Below are 27,625 nucleotides of genomic sequence, written 5' to 3' on the forward strand. Positions count from 1 at the left end.
AGACAGCTTTTCCTTATTCACATTCCCACAATATCACCCTTTTCATTGATATTTGTTAAAAAACGCTTTTGTTCCTTTCACCGTTGTTATTTAAAAAAAAAAACACACATTTATTTTCATTGGTTAGCTCAAAGTAAATCTTTCTATAAACTTCTAAGAAATTTTCTTTTTCCCATTGACTTTTAACAGTTTCTTTAATAAACAGATATAAAACCTATTGTTTACCGTTGACCTCTGTCTTTCTTCATAAACAGCTTTAAAATCCGATTCATTTCATTTACTTCTAACAGTTTCTCTTTTTAAGCAGATGATAAAACCTTATTTTTTATTGATTTCAAAGAACCACCCATTACTGAAAAAAATTTGAGCTTATTCCTTGTGTAATCCTGATTTATGTATACCTAGCAATATCCTGTTATATTTCGAGAAGAATTGAATTATTGCGCACTCTTCGTTAACAGCAATAAAACGTTATTTTTCATTCACTTCTAACAGCTTTTCTTCATAAACATCTATAAAAACCGCTTTTGTCAATTACTTCTAAACCTTTCTTCATAAACATCTATAAAAAACGCTTTTGTCAATTACTTCTAAACCTTTCTTCATAAACATCTATAAAAACTGCTTTTGTCAATTACTTCTAAACCTTTCTTCATAAACATCTATAAAAAACGCTTTTGTCAATTACTTCTAAACCTTTCTTCATAAACATCTATAAAAACTGCTTTTGTCAATTACCTCTAATCTTCTTCATAAACATCTATAAAAACCGTTTTTGTCAATTACTTCTAAACCTTTCTTCATAAACATCTATAAAAACCGCTTTTGTTAATTACTTCTTAACGTTTCTTCATAAACATCTATAAAAACTGCTTTTGTCAATTACCTCTAAACCTTTCTTCATAAACATCTATAAAAACCGCTTTTGTCAATTACCTCTAAACCTTTATTCATAAAACGCTATAAAACCAGTTTTGCCACCATCTTTAAGTGTTTTTTTCATAAACATCTATAAAATCCCTTTTGTCATTCCTTTCAAATAGTTTTTCTTCAATAACAACTATAAGAACCTATGTCTCATTGATTTCTAACAGACAACCACTTATTCATTGACATTTAATGGATACTTTGCATTTAATATGTTAACTTTGCATTTATTATGTAAGACACTAAACTTCCGCATGTATCTGTTATTTTAATTTGCGATAATGTGAAGTTGAAAGGAATTTAATTCAATACTGATGGAAAATCAATTGAGAATTTCACTATTTAGGAAAGTCGAAAATGTATTTGGCATCATTGATCACGAAAACGTATTAACAAATCTTAACCCAAGCAAAATAAAGACTGATCAGAGAATTTAGCAGATGCTAAAAATCAAATGCGCATTTATAACTTTACATTCCATTTCTACACAAACACCGTCTGAAAAACAATGCTACCGCCGTTAATCTTTTTACCGATTTAGCCAGTTTTAGTTTTATATCGTTGACGTATACTAATACTGTCAAATATTAAGACTTATGATAGTATAACATACACAGATAGGTAATCACGTTAGACAGGCTATAAGTATAGCTGTGTGATGCGATCGAGTGTTTGATAAGCTCTCAAACGTATCAGTGTATAATAAACACTATCAAGGTAAATAAATAATAGTATTTACAATTGTTGTCATGGCATGTGCAACGTCATCAACCCGAGACTACCAAACATTATCGGGTCAATAACATTTCCGACATACCTTTATCTGTATTCTCATAACCATGTTTATTAAGCTTACCAAACCAAAAGGACACAACAAAAAATCCCAAAATATAATTACACTTAGAATCCAATAAATCATGGGAAATGCATGCCAATTGTTGGCCATTCTATCTACTTTCAATCATTTTGAAGTGATTTTCTGTTACATATTAGTTGATAAATCCTTTGATGTTTGCACAAAGGTAATAAAAGCAGACCTGGATTGAATGGTTCCCAAAATAGCCGAGTTTCTATTCCGGGTACAATGAAGCATTAGCGATATCTCAAGTTTGGTTGGACACTTAGTAGGCATACTGTTAAAAGGAATGTAAAGGCAATTTATTCATTTTAATATCTAAGTTTGTTGACCGAGGGTGATCCCCTCTGTCAGTCCACCTACAACGGGTTACACCTCCTTGATAAGTGGTTTACAAGGACAAATATTGACCGCCCCCACATTTGTACTTTACGTGAAGCAAGGCTCAACTTTAACCCTAGCATAGTGATCACCTTCCACCACGGCCAACAGTCCAATTCATGTGCAGGATTGCACTTAAAACATATTAGAATAGGACTAAGTTTATCAGTTTCACCTACTATATCTAAATGCAGTAACAAGTAATGTTATATTTAAGCGATAAAATTCTGCTAGTGGAAATTCTCAGGGACCTGCAGCAGTGGGCACCTTTATTTTCGGCAATCATTTTCCGTTCATGATATAATCTCAAATAGATATGCTTGAGAACGCTGGAAAAGTAAATGACAATGCATTGATAGTTTGCAGATCCACATAAGAAATTGATTGAGCTCCTAAACAAAAATCAAAATCTCCGTTTCTGAAAAAATAGAACGTAGTAATAATAACGGAGCATACAACATGGACTACTATTTTGTTTAATGTTGTGAAACATATTTTATTATCAAATACACTGCTTATGCCAATTGGTTTTAATATCTGATCCTGATTCTTATATCTTTCAGATGTTGATTACACCAGCAAGTGGAATAGACGAAGGACATGGTCAAGCTAAATCCTAACAACACGACAACTATGTACCGAATTCCAAATTATCATTCCCTATGAATCTCATTTCACTTTTGAAGTCACTGCGCTGGTTGTGGTGTACGGAAACTGAACTGTGACATGTAACAGACAATAGTGTAAACTCCGTGTAATGTTCTGGTGGAATCTTGCTAACAAGGAAAATTCAACACTTTCAAACACGTCCTGGACCTAAAAAAATATAACTTATTGATGATAAACAAAATCCTTAACGAGGAAAAACAACCAGGAACATCTTCTTAATTGCAGCAACTGCATACAATTGAAAGCAAGACTCCCTTAGAGATTATTTGTTACACTCACATGACATTCTCATATATATGTTTCTTGTTCTTGTTGTATAATATAGATCTTTTTATAGTCGGGTCTATGAAGACTTGCAGCTTTACTAATGATGTCCTGCAGCTTTGTGTGAATTCATATTGAATCGTTCATCTATGAATACAAACTGTAAAAAAGTTCTGAATCTCGATTTACACTTGGAGAAAGGAAACACCTGGTTGTGTTTTAACGTAGTGTGTATATTAAAATAATTTATAAGTTTCTTATTTAACATTAGAATTGAATAACATATTAGAATTATAATAATAATACAGAATTAGGTCATATGATCATCTAGTCTAGTTTAAAATTGAATGTGTTTCTACTTGTACTAAAGGAGCACGTGGATTTTGACTTTTATAACATTTACTTCACTGGTCTGAAAAAGGAATATATTATGTTTAGTTAAGTTAGAACTGAGTTAAGTTGACGATAGCCGGACCAGGATGTCTGGTGTCATTCAAATTACGAAAGATATATATGTTGTTGTATAACGTCATTGGGTAAATTGTTTCTTTTTCTTTGAAAATGTTATCCATATATTTTATATTTTGTTGTTGTTTTCATCTTTAATGATGCACATGTTGAACAAGCACAATTAAAGTTCTTCATCAATAAGCTGTGATAGTTTTATATTTTGAATAAATTTATGTTATGGACAATTGTGAGCGGCAGTTAAAGCAAGAAACCCACAGGCTTTAACCCTAAGTTTTAATATATTTTGGCAGATTTGATCCCTGTCACCGTTATATTGCGGTCAATAAGGTTCATCCCAGGATGCTAAAGGCCCAATATCAGATCTTTTTGCCTCTTGCTTAGTAAGAAGAAGTCATTCAAATCTTTTTGGCATGTTTCACCTCTGAGACTTTGAATGAAGGTCAGGGTTATTCATTTGAACAATCTTGATATCCCTTTTCCCCAGCCTGCTATAGGGTCAATATCAGGTCTTTTAGGCCTCATGGATATTGAGAGGAAGTCGACAACGTTAATTGTTTACGAACGGACAACGTGCGACTTTGGAGTATGTCTCGCTTTTTGTTGCCCTTTGTCCGGTATTAGGTAAAACTATCGATGTTAGTCGATCACACTTCTGTGATGCTACATTATAATTCAAACAATATCTGGTTAAGCTGGAGAAATTAGAAGACTGAAAATAACACCGATTACTAGATATCTATCATATGGTAAACCGATACATTACCTGGGTGACTGGTTAGCTTAGAATTCATCCGAGTAAGTTTACTTTAATCAACGCATCTATGTTTTCTTCTTCAACACCTAGTAACTGGCAGCTATACATAACCGGACTACGGAGTTTCGACTGGACTGTTAAGGTATTGTTTAACGTCTTATCAACACGTAAACACTGAAAAGCCCTTTCAAGAACTGGGCCTTCTTGTGTAACAAAATTAATAGTTTACTTAATAATACTTTATAAAAGTGAATTATAATATTCATCGTGCTTATATTGAGACGTTAGCAATGAGTTTGTTATCTTTCTACTTTCGATTTGATTTTGTTTGTCCTTATCTTTGTTTTATTCTGAGTTATTGTGCTGTTGTCTTGTGCTTAATGTAATGAAATAATTAGTGAAAAGGCCGCTTACAAAATTAAGTAGGCTTTCATTCAGATCCTCCTCCCCACCCCCGTAATATCAGGTCTGCAGGTTACATTTTCAGATAGATCGAGGTTTTGCAGGTTGTTGGTCCTGTGTATATATGTTCTTGATGCATATGATCGCAAACACAAGGGGATCTAGTGAAAACATGTTTCACTCTCGCTGATAGTTTGAGGCGACCAGACAAAAGGGTTTATCATAAAAAAACAACAAAACTAACAACACTTTTCAAGAACTTTCCGTAAAATGTCAGTTGTGTAAATACATTTTATGCATATTATTATTGTCTTGATTCGCCCCAGTAAAAACACGCCGTAATGACACCTTTTCAGTCATGTATCTTGACTTTCTTTATGCATAACAAAACTTACATAACATAAAACTAAAATATTTTTCAGAGGAATACAAATTTAATAAGGTTATTGCTTGTTAGTTGAGGCATTAGGATTATACAATACGATGGATTTCATAAACAAGAATCAAATATGTCACAAGCTGATTGTTTGGGAAAAACACGTAGTTAACGAACATACCTTTATATATCTTAATGCTTTATTTTGGCTCACATAATTTTCTTGAACCCCCCTGCATGTTAATCGAAAGATATAATTCTACATCGATGGAATGAAGACAAGCCAAAGAGGCAGTTTGTGTATTAATCCAGAGAGAAATCCCTAGATGATTTTCTCGTTTTGGACAATAACATCACTAACAAGTCCTAGAAAGAGGAACAGCTGATTTCTCTAACATCACTGACAAGTCCTAGAATGTCGATATAGTTGTATGATGTCTGTAGCATCATTGACAAATCCATGAAGACAACCGACAGCTGTGAGATGTTCTAGAAAGACGGAACAAATGTAGGATGTCCCTTAAAGCACTGAAAATTCCTACAAGGGCAAAAAGGGCTGTACGATGTCCGTATCAACTCTTAAAACCATGATACCGTTGACTGATGTCCATAACAACGCTGACAAGTCTTAGAAGAACGAGACAGCTGAATGATGTCCCTAACATCACTGACAAGTCTTAATCTTACATAACTGACAAGTCCTTGAAAGACGAAACAGCTGTATGATATACCTATCATCACTGACAAGTCATAGAAGGGACGAGACAGTTGCAGAGGTTTTTGACATCAACGACAAGTCCTAGAACGACGTTATGATGAAAGATAAAGAATATAGATTGTGAGCGAGAACGTCAATCTTACTTAAAATTAGAGTTGTCAACAGTTAACTGGCTACTCAGTCAGGTCACTAAAATCTGCAACCAAACTATCGGGCGTACACGTATAAATTACATACCGCTCGAGAAGCCCCACGTTCATCTGAAGCCGATCAATTGATAGCGGGTGAATATTTATCACTTTCAAAATAATGAAACATTATGCGACTTTTGAGTTGGATAGCATAAACCCATTGTTCAGAAAACTTGTAAATAATATAAAATGGGATAGGATGAAAAAAATAGTTATGCCAACTTTGCAATGTGAAACTTGCGTCTACGTAAGATTAAATATATCAAGAAATTCAAATATGCGCAACATTAAAAATCAATCATGTCGGTAACATTTGTTAAACACGGAAAAAAAGAAATAATAATAATAATAAAACAAACAAACAAAACACAAACGTCAATGATTATATGTGTACATTCCAAAAGATCTAAACTATATATATATATATAAAATAACAAAATGAGGGAAATGAGTGTCACTAAAACATTTTGATAAATATGAAACAGAATTCAGCTCTACATACACAAAACTATAGAGACCTTTTAACGAGTGAAAGGATATTACGACCAGGTGTTCCTCAGAGGTAAGCGTCGTCGGCTTCAGCGAATCATCAGTTATAGCAAAGAAAGTTGTAGATTCAAAAGGCAAAATATTGAGACTTCCCAGTCATATATTACAGAATAGAATAATAGATTAGGAATCATGCAATCTGATTTACAAGATGAAGATATACTTCTACATCAATGGAATAAAGACACTCCAAAGAGGCAGTTTGTGTATTGAAATAAAGAAACCCTTAGTTACGACAATCAGGCAGTCCCTGAACCGCAACGATGCAAAATATAACAAATGATTATGACAAGTAAATGAAAAAAAAAGAAAAAAAACCAGCATGCATATATACATAGTACATTTGAATTCATATAACATTTTGTATGACTTTGATAAACATGCAAATGGAATGCTACATACTACACTGTATATTAAAACACTGTACCTATATTTTATATGTAATCTTACATGGATTCATATATAAATTGTTTTTGATTTTACTAGTGTTAAGATTCCTTGTTTCCCTAGATCCAGACTTCAATGTGATAATCTTTTTTATGAATTGAGGACAAAATGGAAACGAAATTCAGGACTGTTTTGATTTTTTTGGCTTTGAGTGAGGAGCTCGCACCTGTTGGTGTATTTTAAACTTGTGATGTCTTTCTATTATAAGTTCATGACCTCAAGTTATGTCAGATCAGTTAAACGGCGATTATGTAAGACATATCTTCTAGAAACATCTATTTGATAGTATCTATAGTAGTTTACGGGAACTTTGCTGTATAAATCTACATACAATCATAATCATCAATTCCTCTCATGTCGTTCCATGGCTATCATTATTCCTGTTCACATAGGTCATTATTTAAGATTACGCACATCAAAAAACACACACCAAAAAACAGGTCATTGCTAAGTTGAATATTTCAAAAAAGTAATTGTCCTATTTTAGATATCTTCCAGCTACAAACAGCAGGAATAACTACATTTAGTTATTAGAAAGCATAAGAAGCATGCAATACTTAATCAAGGAATATTCAAAGGTCGAACGCAAAATTATATATTAACATAATAATATACAAATAACAAACAAATAAAAAATCTAACTTATAGTCATGATATCCAAATAGGATATATATATGTATATATGAATGAACATTCACAATCATAAGTATGATTTTGTTGTCTATTACACATCAAATTATAGTGATTTAATCTGCTACATTCTTGTTTCACTTATTTCATAATCATCAATATATAGAACGCAGTGTGTTCCTTTTAATATACACAGATGTATGTGCGAGATTACCTCCCTTGTGTTTCTATCTATAATCAGAGTTAGATATTCCCTATAATCATTTATTTATTGAGTATTTATTGAGTCAGATTACTTCCATTGTGTGTCCATGTATATAGAGTCAGATTATCTCCCTTGTGTGTCCAAGTATAATTGAGTAAAATTATCTCCCCTGTGTGTCTCTATGTAACATAAGAGTTATATATTCCTTATACATCCTTTAGCTATTGAGTTGGATTCCCCCTCTTGTGTATCTATGTATATATAGTCAGATTACTTCCCTTGTGTGTCTATGTATATTGAGTCAGATTACCTCCCTTGTGTGTCTATGTATATTGAGTCAGATTGCCTCCCTTGTGTTTCTATGTATATTGAGTAAGATTACCTCCCCTGGGTGTCGATGTATATTCTGTCAGATTACCTCCCTTGTGTATCTATGTATATATAGTCAGATTACCTTCCTTGTGTGTCTATTTATATTGAGTCAGATTACCTCCCTTGTGTTTCTATGTATATTGAGTAAGATTACCTCCCCTGGGTGTCGATGTATATTCTGTCAGATTACCTCCCTTGTGTATCTATGTATATATAGTCAGATTACCTTCCTGGTGTGTCTATTTATATTGGGTCAGATTTCTCCCTTGTGTGTCTATGTATATTGAGTCAGATTACCTCCCTTGTGTGTCTATGTACGATAAGGGTGAGCTAGTCCTTATACGTCCTTTATCTATATCTGAACAGCATGCATCTGTAACTTATATTATGAAAACAAAAAAATATGTTTCGAACGCTTTCGGACCACTATCCATAATATGCGGTGATTAATTCCGAACAACTCCAAAGCTTACTTATCTGACTTGTAAAAGAACACTTTTGATAAATGTGAAAACAAGTAAATAATCAAATAACAAGTTAAAAAGCTGGAATTCGCAATCCGCTAAATCTAATTGTTTGCCTCAAGGACATTGTTCAATATATTTACTTAGTATTTCTGTCAACATAAACATGGGTAATAGTTATTTACACGAAGCACCACCACAGAAAATAATCCCTCATGTTTATTGAAGACATATAGTTATTGGAAATCCAATGATATAGATAACTGAGAAACTGGACTAATTCATGTTATCATGGTACCGTTTCACAACGCGTACTTGAATCCACGGTACGCGTCAGCTTTATTAGTAACCGTAGAGCTATGATTTTGATATAAAAACGGTACCAAGATCGTAATTCGATCATTGCATATGAATAGCAACTTGAAATTAAAGCTTGAATTAAAACATAACGACAGCACTCGTTAGATGTCTTAATTTTCCAGATCTTCTGGTAAGGTGACTTTCCTTGAGAAGTCAATTTCCCCGTATTCACATCTGTTCTCTGCGCCGTGAATGACAATCTGGCCGGATCTGTCGCTGTCAGTTTTCGTTCTGAAGCTCACTTCCAAATAGACTAAGCCATCTTTGTTCGTTGTCTAAAATATCGAAGAAATTATGTTTAGTTGCAGTTTAATAAGAGGCAAAGTGTGTCCGGTAGACTACATAGCCTTCTTAAGTCGCATTTCCTAAGATTGACAAAAGCAAAATCAACGTGAATTTACCCTTACCTGCCTTTTATCAACTTCATAAGGATACTTGCATGTATCAGATAACAGCTCCAGTTATGTTTGTTTGAGCAAGGTTACAATTATTCCAAAACAGCAGAATAAATTAAGATTCCAAATATTACATCAAAAACTGAATCACGTCATGCACTGGAAATTAAATTAAGACATTACAGCGCATATCTATATTAACAGGAAAAGTAAATAATACAGCGCGATCGTCCATTTAGATACATCTATAAAGTAGATAAACAATATAGCTCAATCGTCCATCTAGATACATCTATAAGGTAGTTAAAGAAAATAGCCCAATCGTCCATCTAGATAATTCTATAAGGTAGATAAAGAATATAGCCCAATCCTCCATCTAGATAATTCTATAAAGTAGATAAAGAATATAGCCAAATCGTCCATCTAGATACACCTATAAAGTAGATAAACAATATAGCCCAATCGTCCATCTAGATACATCTATAAAGTAGATAAACAATATAGCCCAATCGTCCATCTAGATACATCTATAAGTAGATAAACAAAATAGCCCAATCGTCGATCTAGATACATCTATAAGGTAGATAAAGAATATAGCCCAATCGTCCATCTAGATACATCTATAAGGTAGATAAAGAATATAGCCCAATCGTCCATCTAGATACATCTATAAGGTAGATAAACAATATAGCCCAATCGTCCATCTAGATACATCTATAAGGTAGATAAACAAAATAGCCCAATCGTCCATCTAGATACATCTATATGGTAGATAAACAATATACCCCAATTGTCCATCTAGATACATCTATAAGGTAGATAAACAAAATAGCCCAATCGTCCATCTAGATACATCTATCTGGTAGATAGACAATATACCCCAATCGTCCATCTAGATACATCTATAAGGTAGATAAACAATATACCCCAATCGTCCATCTAGATACATCTATAAGGTAGTTAAAGCAAATAGCCCAATCGTCCATCTAGATAATTCTATAATGTAGATACACAATATAGCCCAATCGTCCATCTAGATACATCTGCATGGTAGGTAAGGAATATAGCCAAATCGTCCATCTAGATACATCTATAAGGTAGTTAAAGAATATAGCCCAATCGTCCATCTAGATACATCTATAAGAAAGTTAAACAAATAGCCCAATCGTCCATCTAGATACATCTATAAGGTAGATAAGGAATATAGCCCAATCGTCCATCTAGATACATCTATAAAGTAGATAAACAATATAGCCCAATCGTCCATCTAGATACATCTATAAGGTAGATAAACAATATAGCCCAATCCTCCATCTAGATACATCTATAAAGTAGATAAACAATATAGCCCAATCGTCCATCTAGATACATCTATATGGTAGATAAACAATATAGCCCAATCGTCCATCTAGATACATCTATAAGGTAGTTAAAGAATATAGCCCAATCGTCCACCTAGATACATCTATATGGTAGATAAACAATATAGCCCAATCGTCCACCTAGATACATCTATAAGGTAGATAAACAATATAGCCCAATCGTCCATCTAGATACATCTATATGGTAGATAAACAATATAGCCCAATCGTCCATCTAGATACATCTATAAGGTAGTTAAACAATATAGCCCAATCGTCCATCTAGATACATCTATAAGGTAGTTAAAGAAATATAGCCCAATCGTCCATCTAGATACATCTATAAGGTAGATAAACAATATAGCCCAATCGTCCATCTAGATACATCTATATGGTAGATAAACAATATAGCCCAATCGTCCATCTAGATACATCTATAAGGTAGATAAAGAATATAGCCCAATCGTCCATCTAGATACATCTATAAGGTAGATAAAGAATATAGCCCAATCGTCCATCTAGATACATCTATAAGGTAGATAAAGAATATAGCCCAATCGTCCATCTAGATACATCTATAAGGTAGATAAAGAATATAGCCCAATCGTCCATCTAGATACATCTATAAGGTAGATAAAGAATATAGTCCAATCGTCCATCTAGATACATCTATAAGGTAGATAAACAATATAGCCCAATCGTCCATCTAGATACATCTATAAGAAAGTTAAAAAAATAGCCCAATCGTCCATCTAGATACATCTATAAAGTAGATAAAGAATATAGCCCAATCGTCCATCTAGATACATCTATAAGGTAGATAAACAATATAGCCCAATCGTCCATCTAGATACATCTATAAGGTAGATAAAGAATATAGCCCAATCGTCCATCTAGATACATCTATAAGTAGATAAACAATATAGCCCAATCGTCCATCTAGATACATCTATAAGGTAGATAAAGAATATAGCCCAATCGTCCATCTAGATACATCTATAAGGTAGATAAAGAATATAGCCCAATCGTCCATCTAGATACATCTATAAAGTAGATAAAGAATATAGCCCAATCGTCCATCTAGATACATCTATAAGGTAGATAAAGAATATAGCCCAATCGTCCATCTAGATACATCTATAAGGTAGATAAACAATATAGCCCAATCGTCCATCTAGATACATCTATAAGGTAGATAAAGAATATAGCCCAATCGTCCATCTAGATACATCTATAAGGTAGATAAAAAAATAGCCCAATCGTCCATCTAGATACATCTATAAAGTAGATAAACAATATAGCCCAATCGTCCATCTAGATACATCTATAAGTAGATAAACAATATAGCCCAATCGTCCATCTAGATACATCTATAAAGGTAGATAAAGAATATAGCCCAATCGTCCATCTAGATACATCTATAAGGTAGATAAACAATATAGCCCAATCGTCCATCTAGATACATCTATAAGGTAGATAAACAATATAGCCCAATCGTCCATCTAGATACATCTATAAGGTAGATAAAGAATATAGCCCAATCGTCCATCTAGATACATCTATAAAGTAGATAAACAATATAGCCCAATCGTCCATCTAGATACATCTATAAGGTAGATAAACAATATAGCCCAATCGTCCATCTAGATACATCTATAAAGTAGATAAAGAATATAGCCCAATCGTCCATCTAGATACATCTATAAGGTAGATAAACAATATAGCCCAATCGTCCATCTAGATACATCTATAAGGTAGATAAACAATATAGCCCAATCGTCCATCTAGATACATCTATAAGGTAGATAAAGAATATAGCCCAATCGTCCATCTAGATACATCTATAAGGTAGATAAACAATATAGCCCAATCGTCCATCTAGATACATCTATAAGGTAGATAAACAATATAGCCCAATCGTCCATCTAGATACATCTATAAAGTAGATAAACAATATAGCCCAATCGTCCATCTAGATACATCTATAAGTAGATAAACAATATAGCCCAATCGTCCATCTAGATACATCTATAAGGTAGATAAACAATATAGTCCAATCGTCCGTCTAGATACATCTATAAGGTAGATAAACAATATAGCCCAATCGTCCATCAAGATACACCTATAAGGTAGATAAACAATATAGCCCAATCGTCAATCTAGATACACCTATAAGGTAGATAAGGAATATAGCCCAATCGTCCATCTAGATACATCGATAAGGTAGATAAAGAATATAGCCCAATCGTCCATCTAGATACACCTATAAGGTAGTTAAAGAATATAGCCCAATCGTCCACCTAGATACATCTATAAAGTAGATAAACAATAAAGCCCAATCGTCCATCTAGATACATCTATAAAGTAGATAAACAATATAGCCCAATCGTCCACCTAGATACATCTATAAAGTAGATAAACAATATAGCCCAATCGTCCATCTAGATACATCTATAAGGTAGATAAACAATATAACCCAATCGTCCACCTATATTCATCTATAAAGTAGATAAACAATATAGCCCAATCGTCCATCTAGATACATCTATAAGGTAGATAAGGAATTATAGCCCAATCGTCCATCTAGATACATCTATAAGGTAGATAAACAATATAGCCCAATCGTCCATCTAGATACATCTATAAGAAAGTTAAAAATATAGCCCAATCGTCCATCTAGATACATCTATAAGGTAGATAAAGAATATAGCCCAATCGTCCATCTAGATACATCTATAAAGGTAGATAAAGAATATAGCCCAATCGTCCATCTAGATACATCTATAAGGTAGATAAAGAATATAGCCCAATCGTCCATCTAGATACATCTATAAGGTAGATAAACAATATAGCCCAATCGTCCATCTAGATACATCTATAAGGTAGATAAACAATATAGCCCAATCGTCCATCTAGATACATCTATAAAGTAGATAAACAATATAGCCCAATCGTCCATCTAGATACATCTATAAAGTAGATAAACAATATAGCCCAATCGTCCATCTAGATACATCTATAAGGTAGATAAAGAATATAGCCCAATCGTCCATCTAGATACATCTATAAGGTAGATAAACAATATAGCCCAATCGTCCATCTAGATACATCTATAAGGTAGATAAACAATATAGCCCAATCGTCCATCTAGATACATCTATAAGGTTGTTAAAGAAAATAGCCCAATCGTCCATCTAGATACATCTATAAGGTAGATAAACAATATAGCCCAATCGTCCATCTAGATACATCTATAAGGTAGATAAACAATATAGCCCAATCGTCCATCTAGATACACCTATAAAGTAGATAAAGAATATAGCTCAATCGTCCATCTAGATACATCTATAAAGTAGATAAACAACATGGCCCAATCGTCTACCTAGATACATCTATAAGGTAGATAAACAATATAGCTCAATCGTCCATCTAGATACATCTATAAAGTAGATAAACAATATAGCCCAATCGTCCATCAAGATACATCTATAAAGTAGATAAACAATATAGCCCAATCGTCCATCTAGATACATCTATAAGGTAGATAAACAATATAGTCCAATCGTCCGTCTAGATACATCTATAAAGTAGATAAACAATATAGCCCAATCGTCCATCTAGATACATCTATATGGTAGATAAACAATATAGCCCAATCGTCCATCTAGATACACCTATAAGGTAGATAAACAATATAGCCCAATCGTCCATCTAGATACATCTATAAAGTAGATAAACAATATAGCCCAATCGTCCATCTAGATACATCTATAAGGTAGATAAACAATATATTCCAATCGTCCATCTAGATACATCTATAAAGTAGATAAACAATATAGCCCAATCGTCCATCTAGATACATCTATAAAGTAGATAAAGAATATAGCCCAATCGTCCATCTAGATACATCTATAAGGTAGATAAACAATATAGCCCAATCGTCCATCTAGATACATCTATAAGGTAGTTAAACAATATAGCCCAATCGTCCATCTAGATACATTTATAAAGTAGATAAACAATATAGCCCAATCGTCTATCTAGATACATCTATAAAGTAGATAAACAATATAGCGCAATCGTCCATCTAGATACATCTATAAGGTAGATAAACAATATAGCCCAATCGTCCATCTAGATACACCTATAAGGTAGATAAACAATATAGCCCAATCGTCCATCTAGATACATCTATAAGGTAGATAAACAATATAGCCCAATCGTCCATCTAGATACATCTATAAGGTAGATAAGGAATATAGCCCAATCGTCCATCTAGATACATCTATAAGGTAGATAAAGAATATAGCCCAATCGTCCATCTAGATACACCTATAAGGTAGATAAAGAATATAGCCCAATCGTCCATCTAGATACATCTATAAAGTAGATAAAGAATATAGCCCAATCGTCCATCTAGATACATCTATAAGGTAGATAAACAATATAGCCCAATCGTCCATCTAGATACATCTATAAGGTAGATAAAGAATATAGCCCAATCGTCCATCTAGATACATCTATAAGGTAGATAAACAATATAGCCCAATCGTCCATCTAGATACATCTATAAAGTAGATAAAGAATATAGCCCAATCGTCCATCTAGATACATCTATAAGGTAGATAAAGAATATAGCCCAATCGTCCATCTAGATACATCTATAAGGTAGATAAAGCAATATAGCCCAATCGTCCATCTAGATACATCTATAAGGTAGATAAACAATATAGCCCAATCGTCCATCTAGATACATCTATAAGTAGATAAACAATATAGTCCCAATCGTCCATCTAGATACATCTATAAAGGTAGATAACAATATAGCCCAATCGTCCATCTAGATACATCTATAAAGGTAGATAAAGAATATAGCCCAATCGTCCATCTAGATACATCTATAAAGTAGATAAGAATATAGCCCAATCGTCCATCTAGATACATCTATAAAGTAGATAAACAATATAGCCCAATCGTCCATCTAGATACATCTATAAGAAAGTTAAAAAAATAGCCCAATCGTCCATCTAGATACATCTATAAAGTAGATAAAGAATATAGCCCAATCGTCTACCTAGATACATCTATAAGGTAGATAAACAATATAGCCCAATCGTCCATCTAGATACATCTATAAGGTAGATAAACAATATAGCCCAATCGTCCATCTAGATACATCTATAAGTAGATAAACAATATAGCCCAATCGTCCATCTAGATACATCTATAAGGTAGATAAAAATATAGCCCAATCGTCCATCTAGATACATCTATAAAGTAGATAAACAATATAGCCCAATCGTCCATCTAGATACATCTATAAGGTAGATAAACAATATAGCCCAATCGTCCATCTAGATACATCTATAAGGTAGATAAAGAATATAGCCCAATCGTCCATCTAGATACATCTATAAGGTAGATAAACAATATAGCCCAATCGTCCATCTAGATACATCTATAAGGTAGATAAACAATATAGCCCAATCGTCCATCTAGATACATCTATAAGTAGATAAAGAATATAGCCCAATCGTCCATCTAGATACATCTATAAGGTAGATAAACAATATAGCCCAATCGTCCATCTAGATACATCTATAAGGTAGATAAACAATATAGCCCAATCGTCCATCTAGATACATCTATAAGGTAGATAAAGAATATAGCCCAATCGTCCATCTAGATACATCTATAAGGTAGATAAAGAATATAGCCCAATCGTCCATCTAGATACATCTATAAGGTAGATAAAGAATATAGCCCAATCGTCCATCTAGATACATCTATAAAGTAGATAAACAATATAGCCCAATCGTCCATCTAGATACATCTATAAGGTAGATAAACAATATAGCCCAATCGTCCATCTAGATACATCTATAAAGTAGATAAACAATATAGCCCAATCGTCCATCTAGATACATCTATAAAGTAGATAAAGAATATAGCCCAATCGTCCATCTAGATACATCTATAAGGTAGATAAACAATATAGCCCAATCGTCCATCTAGATACATCTATAAGGTAGATAAACAATATAGCCCAATCGTCCATCTAGATACATCTATAAGGTAGATAAACAATATAGCCCAATCGTCCATCTAGATACATCTATAAAGTAGATAAACAATATAGCCCAATCGTCCATCTAGATACATCTATAAAGTAGATAAAGAATATAGCCCAATCGTCCATCTAGATACATCTATAAAGTAGATAAAGAATATAGCCCAATCGTCCATCTAGATAATTCTATAAAGTAGACAAAGAATATAGCCCAATCGTCCATCTAGATAATTCTATAAAGTAGATAAACAATATAGCCCAATCGTCCATCTAGATACTTCTATAAGGTAGTTAAAGATTTAAGCCCAATCGTCCATCTAGATACACCTATAATGTAGATAAAGAATATAACCCAATCGTCCATCTAGATACACCTATAAGGTAGATAAGGAATATAGCCCAATCGTCCATCTAGATACACCTATAAGGTAGATAAACAATATAGCCCAATCGTCCATCTAGATACTTCTATAAGGTAGTTAAAGACTTAAGCCCAATCGTCCATCTAGATACATCTATATGGTAAATAAACAATATAGCCCAATCGTCCATCTAGATACACCTGTAAGGTAGATAAACAATATAGCCCAATCGTCCATCTAGATACATCTATATGGTAGTTAAAGAATATAGCCCAATTGTCCATCTAGATACACCTATCAGGTAGATAAGGAATATAGCCCAATCGTCCATCTAGATACACTATAAGGTAGATAAGGAATATAGCCCAATTGTCCATCTAGATACATCTATAAAGTAGATAAACAATATAGCCCAATCGTCCATCTAGATACACCTATAAGGTAGATAAACAATATAGCCCAACCGTCCATCTAGATACACCTATAAGGTAGATAAACGAATATAGCCCAATCGTCCATCTAGATACATCTATAAGGTAGATAAAGAATATAGCCCAATCGTCCATCTAGATACATCTATAAGGTAGATAAACAATATAGCCCAATCCTCCATCTAGATACATCTATAAAGTAGATAAACAATATAGCCCAATCGTCCATCTAGATACATCTATATGGTAGATAAACAATATAGCCCAATCGTCCATCTAGATACATCTATAAGGTAGTTAAAGAATATAGCCCAATCGTCCACCTAGATACATCTATATGGTAGATAAACAATATAGCCCAATCGTCCACCTAGATACATCGATAAGGTAGATAAACAATATAGCCCAATCGTCCATCTAGATACATCTATATGGTAGATAAACAATATAGCCCAATCGTCCATCTAGATACACCTATAAGGTAGTTAAACAATATAGCCCAATCGTCCATCTAGATACATCTATAAGGTAGTTAAAGAAAATAGCCCAATCGTCCATCTAGATACATCTATAAAGTAGATAAACAATATAGCCCAATCGTCCATCTAGATACATCTATATGGTAGATAAACAATATAGCCCAATCGTCCATCTAGATACATCTATAAAGTAGTTTAAACGAACCCTTGATGATTGCTGTCCTTCTACTTCATTTTCTTCAGCTGAAAAAAAACCCAAACATATACATGTATGACATTTCAAAAGTTTTCAGAGAAATGGAGTTTATATTTAGGAACGGATCAGTCAGCAGTCAGTGTAATGTTTTCGACGAGAAAACGCGTGATTTCATTGGTCAGACGAATATTTGATATGGTAATAGCATTACTTTATGGGACTTAAAATCTTAACCGTTAATAATGCAAGCGCAAGGTCAAAGCAACCTATCGATATTACAATGTTTAAACACCTGATGTTATGGTAAACCAATAGGAAAAAATCAAGCCAACGAAAAAATATTCAAATATGTTATAAATATCAGGATTAAAGTGTGTAATTACCTCTGTCGCTACGTTTAATTACAGTACTGTATACGTCAGCTGGTTGGACAGACGTGGCTCCACCTACAAATTTGAAAATAGATCGACTTAATTACCTTCCTCGACATGGTTTATATTAGCCGTATTCAATATCAGCACTATGGATTGGATCAACTCCCGTGTTCTATTTAGATTATTGTCTTATTCCGTTACCAAACTTTTAGTTCTTGATTATATATCAAACAAATTTAATTCTGAAAATGTTTTTCAAGTTGTTGTATTTCATGAATACAAACAAAGCAATTATTTTTGAATTAATGAAGCCTTAGTATTAAGCTTCAAAGGAATCTTTTTCCAAAATAACAGATGGCTAAACAGAACTTCAATTCAGAATTGATTCAAACTTCGACACAAAAAAACAAACTTCATTCAAATTACCCCTTTTTGTTTAAATTTTGAAGTGGATGTTTACCTAAACTGTTGGGTTTTGATACAGCAGCATTACAGTCGTTTGGTCCAGCAGATGTAGCTCCATCTACAATGTCAATTAAATCTTATCACAGAATCGTTTGTTATCCAATTAATTCTCAAGCGTAAGTTTGCATATGTCACCAGTATAATATACCGTGGAGGGTTTTGATTGGCTATGCCAAGTAGAATTCGACTTTATGTCATAATATTGACATCAAGTCATGAATTGAAATTGGCATATCAAAACGGTTGCCTTCGCCTTGCCGAGGCTTGCAAAAATACGTTTTTGTGACAGATGCATTTGTTGGCGTTGCAATGCAACTGACATTTCACTTTAACCATTTTATGTTTCAATATATAACAGACCGTTTTAACATACACCGGACAAATGTCGCTGAATTTTGTAGAATTGTATATGATTTCTATTGGCCAAGATAAGGGACTTGAACACTGTGCTGAAACAAGGATATATACAGGTAGTAGTTATAGACAGGTGGTAGTTATAGACAGGTCGTAAATATATACAGGTAGTAGTTATAGACAGGTGGTATATATAGACAGGTGGTATATAAAGACAGGTGGTAGTTATAGACAGGTGGTAGATATAGACAGGTGGTAGATATATACAGGTGGTAGATATAGACAGGTGGTAGTTATAGACAGGTGGTAGATATAGACAGATGGTAGATATAAACAGGTGGTAGATATAGACAGGTGGTAGATATAGACAGGTGGTAGATATAGACAGGTGGTGGATATAGACAGGTGGTAGATATAGACAGGTGGTAGTTATAGACAGGTGGTGGATATAGACAGGTGGAAGATATAGACAGGTGGTGGATATAGACAGGGTGGTAGATATAGACAGGTGGTAGATATAGACAGGTGGTAGTTATAAACAGGTGGGTAGATATAGACAGGTGGTAGATATAGACAGGTGGTGGATATAGACAGGTGGTAGTTATAGACAGGTGGTAATTATATACAGGTGATGGCTATAGACAAATGCTAGTTATATACAGAGGGTAGTTATATACAGGTGATGGATACTGCGGTGATGGAACTACGCCACGAAGGTTTCGAACTCACAACACAGAGGTGGAGGGCTAGTGATAAAGTGTCGGGACGCCTAAACCACTCGGCTATCGCGGCCCCTGAGTAGACGTAGATAGTTGGAAGCTTTACGCAGGGGTGTAGTAGACACAGGTGATAGTTATAGACAGGTGTAGTTACATACAGATGCTTGATGTAAACATATGTTAGTCATAGAACATATGTTAGTTATAGACAGGTGATATTTATAGACAGGTGATAGTTATTTACAGATGATTGATGTATACATATGTTAGTTATAGACATATGTTAGTTATAGACAGTTGATAGTTATAGATAGTTATAGACAGTTGATAGTTATAGATAGTTATAGACAGTTGATAGTTATAGACAGGTGATAGTTATAAGATCAGTGTGATGTACAGGGTTGTGATGTTACAGAGTGTGATGTACAGGGTTACAGAGTGTGATGTTACAGGGTGTGATGTTACAGGTGTGATGTTACAGGGTGTGATGTTACAGGGTGTGATGTTACAGGTGTGATGTTACAGGGTGTTATGTTACAGGGTGTGATGTTACAGGGTGTGATGTTACAGGGTGTGATGTTATAGGGTGTGATGTTACAGGGTGTGATGTTACAGGTGTGATGTTACAGGGTGTGATGTTACAGGGTGATGTTACAGGGTGTGATGTTACAGGGTGTGATGTTACAGGGTGTGATGTTACAGGGTGTGATGGTACAGAGTGTGATGTTACAGGTGTGATGTACGGTAGTGTTACAGGGTTTGTTAAGGTGTGAGTTAAGGTGTTAAGGTTATTAGCAGGTGTGATGTTACAGGTTGTGTGTTTACAGGGTGATGTTAAGGTGTGATGTTACAGGTGATGTTACAGGTTGATGTTACAAGTGTGATTTTACAGTGTGATGTTAACAAAGTGTATGATACAGTGTGATGTTAACAAAGTGTATGATACAGTGTGATGTTAACAAAGTGTATGATACAGTGTGATGTTAACAAAGTGTATGATACAGTGTGATGTTAACAAGTGTATGATACAGTGTGATGTTAACAAAGTGTATGATACAGTGTGATGTTAACAAAGTGTATGATACAGTGTGATGTTAACAAGTGTATGATACAGTGTGATGTTAACAAAGTGTATGATACAGTGTGATGTTAACAAAGTGTATGATACAGTGTGATGTTAACAAAGTGTATGATACAGTGTGATGTTACAAAGTGTATGATACAGTGTGATGTTAACAAAGTGTATGATACAGTGTGATGTTAACAAAGTGTATGATACAGTGTGATGTTAACAAAGTGTATGATACAGTGTGATGTTAACAAGTGTATGATACAGTGTGATGTTAACAAAGTGTATGATACAGTGTGATGTTAACAAAGTGTATGATACAGGTGTGTGATGGTTACAGAGTGTGATGTTTAATGAGGTGTGTGTTTACAGGGTGATGTTACAGATGTGTGATGTTACAGGTGTGATGTTACAGGGTGTGTGTATACAGGTGTGATGTTACAGGGTGTTGTGTTACAGGTGTATGACAGGTGTGATGTTATACAGGTGTGATGTTACAGAGTGTGATGTTACAGAGTGTGATGTTACAGGGTGTGATGTTACAGGTGTGATGTTACAGGGTGTGATGTTACAGGGTGTGATGTTACAGGGTGTGATGTTATTACAGGGTGTGATGTTACAGAGTGTGATGTTACAGGGTGTGATGTTACAGAGTGTGATGTTACATAGTGTGATGTTACAGAGTGTGATGTTACAGGGTGTGATGTTACAAGGTGTGATGTTACAGAGTGTGATGTTACAGGGTGTGATGTTACAGGGTGTGATGTTACAGGGTGTGATGTTACAGGGTGTGATGTTACAGGGTGTGATGTTACAGGGTGTGATGTTACAGGGTGTGATGTTACAGGGTGTGTTAGGTGTGATTTACAGGTGTGATTTTACAGGTGTGATGTTACAGGGTGTGAGGGTTTACAGTGTGATGTGTACAGGGTGTGTATGTTACAGAGTGTGATGTTACAGGGGGGTTGATGTTACAGGGTGTTATTTACAGGGTGTGATGTTACAGGGTGTGATGTTACAGAGGTGTGATGTTACAGGGTGTGATGTTACAGGGTGTGATGTTACAGGGTGTGATGTTACAGGGTGTGATGTTACAGGGTGTGATGTTACAGGGTGTGATGTTACAGGGTGTGATGTTACAGGGTGTGATGTTACAGGGTGTGATGTTACAGGGTGTGATGTTACAGGGTGTGATGTTACAGGGTGTTATGTTACAGAGTGTGATGTTACAGGGTGTGATGTTACAGGGTGTGATGTTACAGGGTGTGATGTTACAGGGTGTGATGTTACAGGGTGTGATGTTACAGAGTGTGATGTTACAGGGTGTGATGTTACAGGGTGTGATGTTACAGGGTGTGATGTTACAGGGTGTGATGTTACAGGGTGTGATGTTACAGGGTGTGATGTTACAGGGTGTGATGTTACAGGGTGTGATGTTACAGGGTGTGATGTTACAGAGTGTGATGTTACATGGTGTGATGTTACAGGGTGTGATGTTACAGAGTGTGATGTTACAGGGTGTGATGTTACAGGGTGTGATGTTACAGGGTGTGATGTTACAGGTGATGTTGATTGTTACAGGTGTTGATGTTACAGGTGTATGATACAGTGTGATGTTAAAGTGTATGATAAAGTGTAATGTTAACAAAGTGTATGATACAGTGTGATGTTAACAAGTGTATGATACAGTGTGATGTTAACAAAGTGTATGATACAGTGTGATGTTAACAAAGTGTATGATACAGTGTGATGTTAAAGGTGTGTGATGTTACAGAGTGTGATGTAGTGTTACAGGGTGTGATGTTACATGGTGTGATGTTACAGGGTGTGGTGTTACAGGTGTGATGTTACAGGGTGTGATGTTACAGGGTGTGATGTTACAGGGTGTGATGTTACATGGTGTGATGTTACAGGGTGTGATGTTACAGGGTGTGATGTTACAGGGTGTGATGTTACAGGGTGTGATGTTACAGAGTGTGATGTTACAGGGTGTGATGTTACAGGGTGTGATGTACAGGTGATGTGGTTACAGGTGTGATGTTACAGGGTGAGTGTGTGTTACAGGGTGTAGTTACAGGGTGAGTTTACAGAGTGGTGATGTTACAGGTGTAGTTGATGTCAGTGTGATGTACATGAGGTGTGATGTACAGGTGTTATTTAAGTTGTTACAGGGTGGATGTTACAGGTGTGTTACAGTGGATGTTAGGGTGTAGATTACGGTTGATGAAGGTGTATGTACAGGTGATGCGGGATTGTGTATGTACAGGGTGTTACGGGGGATGTTACAGTGGTGTGTACAGGGTGTGATGTTACAGGTGTAGTTAGGTAGTTACAGGGATGTGGATGGTATACGAGGTGTGTTATTTACGGTGTATTACAGGTGTGATTAGGGTGTGATGTCAGGTGTGTGATGTACGGTGTATTTACAGGTGTGTGATTCAGTTGTTATAAGGGATGTGATGTTACAGGTGTGATGTTACAGGGTGTGTGGATGGTTACAGGTGTGAGTTTACAGGTGTGTGTTCAGTATATGGGTGTGATTACAGTAGTGGTGATTGGGATTACAGGTTGTGTTTACAGGGTGTGATAGTTACATGGTGTTATTACGGGGTTATACAGTGTGTTTAGGTTGTTATTACAGGGTGTGATGTTACAGAGTGTGATGTTACAGGGTGTGATGTTACAGGGTGTGATGTTATAGGGTGTGATGTTACAGGGTGTTATATTACAGGTGTGTTACAGGTGTGTGTTAAGAGTGTGATGTACAGGTGTGTTATATGGGGGGTTTACAGGTGTGTTTACGGTTGATGTTACAGGTGTGTGTTACAGGTGTGATGTTCATGGTTTACTTTAAGGTGTGATGTTACAGGTGTGTTACGGTGTGATTACAGGTGTGTATGTTACAGGGTGTGTACGGTGTATAGGGTGTGGATGTTACAGGTGTGTGATGTTACAGGTGTGTGATGTTACAGGTGTGATGTTAAGGTGTGATGTTACAGGGTGATGTTTACGGTGTATGTTACAGGTGTTGGATGATGTACAGGGTGTGATGTTACAGGTGGTGATGTTACAGGGTGTGTAGTTACTAGGGTTGTTTGATTGTTACATGGTGTGATATGTGTACGGGGTTTGGTTACTGAGTGTACAGGTTGTTATATGGTTATTAGGTTGTTATGTTACAGGGGTAGTTAAGGGTGTTTACGGTGTGATTTACAGGTGTATTCGTGTATTTACAGGGTTATAGTTGAGTGTTACAGGTGTGTTATACTGGTGTTATTTATACGGGTTTTATACAGGGTGTTCGGGTATTACAGGGTGTGTATGGTATTACAGGGTGTTAGTTACAGGGTGTTGATTACAGGTGTGTGATGATTACAGGTGTGACGTTAATCAGGTGTTTTGATGTTACAGGGTCGTGATAGTTAACAGGTGTGTGATTTACAGGTGTGTGATTTACGGGTGTTTTGGGTGTATATTACAGGGTGTATTACTGGTTATATTACGGTGTGATTGTTTTACAGGTGTGGTGTGATTACAGGTGTATTACTGGAGTGTGATATGTTACATGGTGTGATGTTTACAGGGTGTGTGATGTTACAGGTGTGTTAACTGGTGTGATATCAAGGTGTGTTATTACTGGGTGTTACATGTTATATGGGTGTTTATGTTTACAGGTGTGTTTTTACAGGTGGTTTGATGGTTTACAGTGTGTTATAGTTACAGGTGTATTGTTAAGGGTGTGATATTACAGGTGTGTTATTACTGTGAGTGATATTACAGGTGTTGTGTTATACGGGTGTTGATTTACAGAGTGTTATGTTACAGGGTGTGTATACAGGTGTGTTATCTTGGTGTGATATTACAGTGTGTTATTGGGTGATGATTCACAGGTGTGTTATTACTAGGGTGTGATATTACAAGTGTGTTATACTGGTGTATATACAGGTGTTATTTGGTGTGATTACAGGTCGTTATCTGGTGTGATATTACAGGTGTGTTATTACTGGGTGTGATATTACAGGTGTGTTATTAATGGGTGTGATATTACAGGTGTGTTATTACTGGGTGTGATATTACAGGTGTGTTATTACTGTGTGTGATATTATAGATGTGTTATTACAGGTGTGTTATTACTGGGAGTGATATTACAGGTGTGTTATTACTTGGTGTGATATTACAGGTGTGTTATTACTGTGTGTGATATTACAGGTGTGTTATTACTGGATGTGATATTACAGGTGTGTTATTACTGGGTGTGATATTACAGGTGTGTTTGGTGTGTATTACGGGGTGTGTTATTACGGTTATTACAGTGTGTGTTATTACTTGGTGTCAGTGTTATTATAGGGTTTGTGTTATTACTTGGTGTGTTATATTACAGGTGTGTTATTACTGTGTGTGATATTACAGGTGTGTTATTACTGGGTTTGATATCACAGGTGTATTATTACTTGGTGTGATATCACAGGTGTGTTATTACTTGGTGTGATATTACAGGTGTGTTATAACTTGGTGTGATATTACAGGTGTGTTATTAATGGGAGTGATATTACAGGTGTGTTATTACTTGGTGTGATATTACAGGTGTGTTATTACTTGGTGTTATATTACAGGTGTGTTATTGTTGGGTGTGATATCACAGATGTGTTATTACAGGGTGTGACATTACATGTGTGTTATTACTGGGTGTGTTATTACAGGTGTGATATTACTTGGTGTTATATTACAGGTATGTTATTGCTGGATGTGATATTACAGGTGTGTTATTACTGGGTGTGATATTACAGGTGTGTTATTACTTGGTGTTATATTACAGGTGTGTTATTACTTGGTGTGATATTACAGGTGTGTTAATTCTTGGTGTGATATTACAGGTGTGTTATTACTGGGTGAGATATTACAGGTGTGTTATTACTGGGTGTGATATCACAGGTGTGTTACTACTGAGTGTTATATTACAGGTGTGTTATTACTTGGTGTGATATTACAGGTGTGTTATTACTGGGTGTGATATTACAGGTGTGTTATTACTGGGTGTTATATTATAGGTGTGTTATTACTTCTTGTTATATTACAGGTGTGTTATTACTTGGTGTAATATAACTGGGTGTGTTATTATCGGTGTGTTATTACTGGTTGTGATATTACAGGTGTGTTATTACAGGCTGTGATATTGCAGGTGTGTTATTACTTGGTGTGATATTACAGGTGTGTTATTACTTGGTGTGATATTACAGGTGTGCTATTACTGGGTGTGTTATTACAGGTGTGTTATTACTGGGTGTGATATCACATGTGTGTTATTACTGGGTGTTATATTATAGGTGTGTTATTACTTGGTGTTATATTACAGGTGTATTATTACTGAGTGTGATATTACAGTTGTGTTATTACTGGGTGTGATATCACAGGTGTATTATAACTTGGTGTGATATCACAGGTATGTTATTACTTTCTGTGTTATTACTTAGTGTGATATTACAGGTGTGTTATTACTTGGTGTTATATTACAGGTGTGTTATTACAGGGTGTGACATTACATGTGTGTTATTACTGGGTGTGTTATTACAGGTGTGATATTACTTGGTGTTATATTACAGGTATGTTATTGCTGGATGTGATATTACAGGTGTGTTATTACTGGGTGTGATATTACATGTGTGTTATTACTTGGTGTTATATTACAGGTGTGTTATTACTTGGTGTGATATTACAGGTGTGTTATTACTGGGTGAGATATTACAGGTGTGTTATTACTGGGTGTGATATCACAGGTGTGTTACTACTGAGTGTTATATTACAGGTGTGTTATTACTTGGTGTGTTATAACAGGTGCGTTATTACTGTGTGTGATATAACAGGTGTGTTATTACAGGCTGTGATATTACAGGTGTGTTATTACAGGTGTGATATTACTGGGTGTAAGACTACAGGTGTGTTATTACAGGGTGTGATATTAGAAGGTGTGGTAGGAGTGGTGTCCTCTCCTTCATTGAAAACGTTTGCCATGTACATCTAGGTCAAATTGATGTAATGTCTCCGTAAGTTATTGAGATACTGGGCAATGACATCGAATCAGGCCGTAGTACTGAATTATCAAAGCTAAAAAATATATCGAGACATTTCACCACCCGCACACTTAATTCATCCCCACAATTATTGAACAAAGAACTTATCAAAATGATGATTTTTTATCCGTAATTTTAATCCTATATGTGATACTGTAAGGATTGTATAAAAGACATACAAGACATTAACACCATTTATCACAAATTGAAAGTTAGATCACGAGAGCCAAAACTAATAATACAGCA

General features: G+C 35.1%; 1 long non-coding RNA gene across 1 annotated transcript; it reads right to left on the reverse strand.

Annotated features, from left to right (window-relative positions):
- Positions 1-5,138: 5,138 nt before the first annotated feature.
- LOC117339479 lies at positions 5,139-19,714 on the reverse strand. Its single transcript, XR_004535221.1, has 4 exons — positions 19,165-19,714; positions 18,714-18,776; positions 18,340-18,377; positions 5,139-9,311 (listed from the first exon to the last, which is right to left on the reverse strand). It is a non-coding gene; the product is annotated as an uncharacterized LOC117339479 (long non-coding RNA).
- Positions 19,715-27,625: the final 7,911 nt, after the last annotated feature.

The sequence above is a fragment of the Pecten maximus genome, chromosome 12 (genome assembly GCF_902652985.1).
Source record: "Pecten maximus chromosome 12, xPecMax1.1, whole genome shotgun sequence".
NCBI classification, from domain to species: domain Eukaryota; kingdom Metazoa; phylum Mollusca; class Bivalvia; order Pectinida; family Pectinidae; genus Pecten; species Pecten maximus.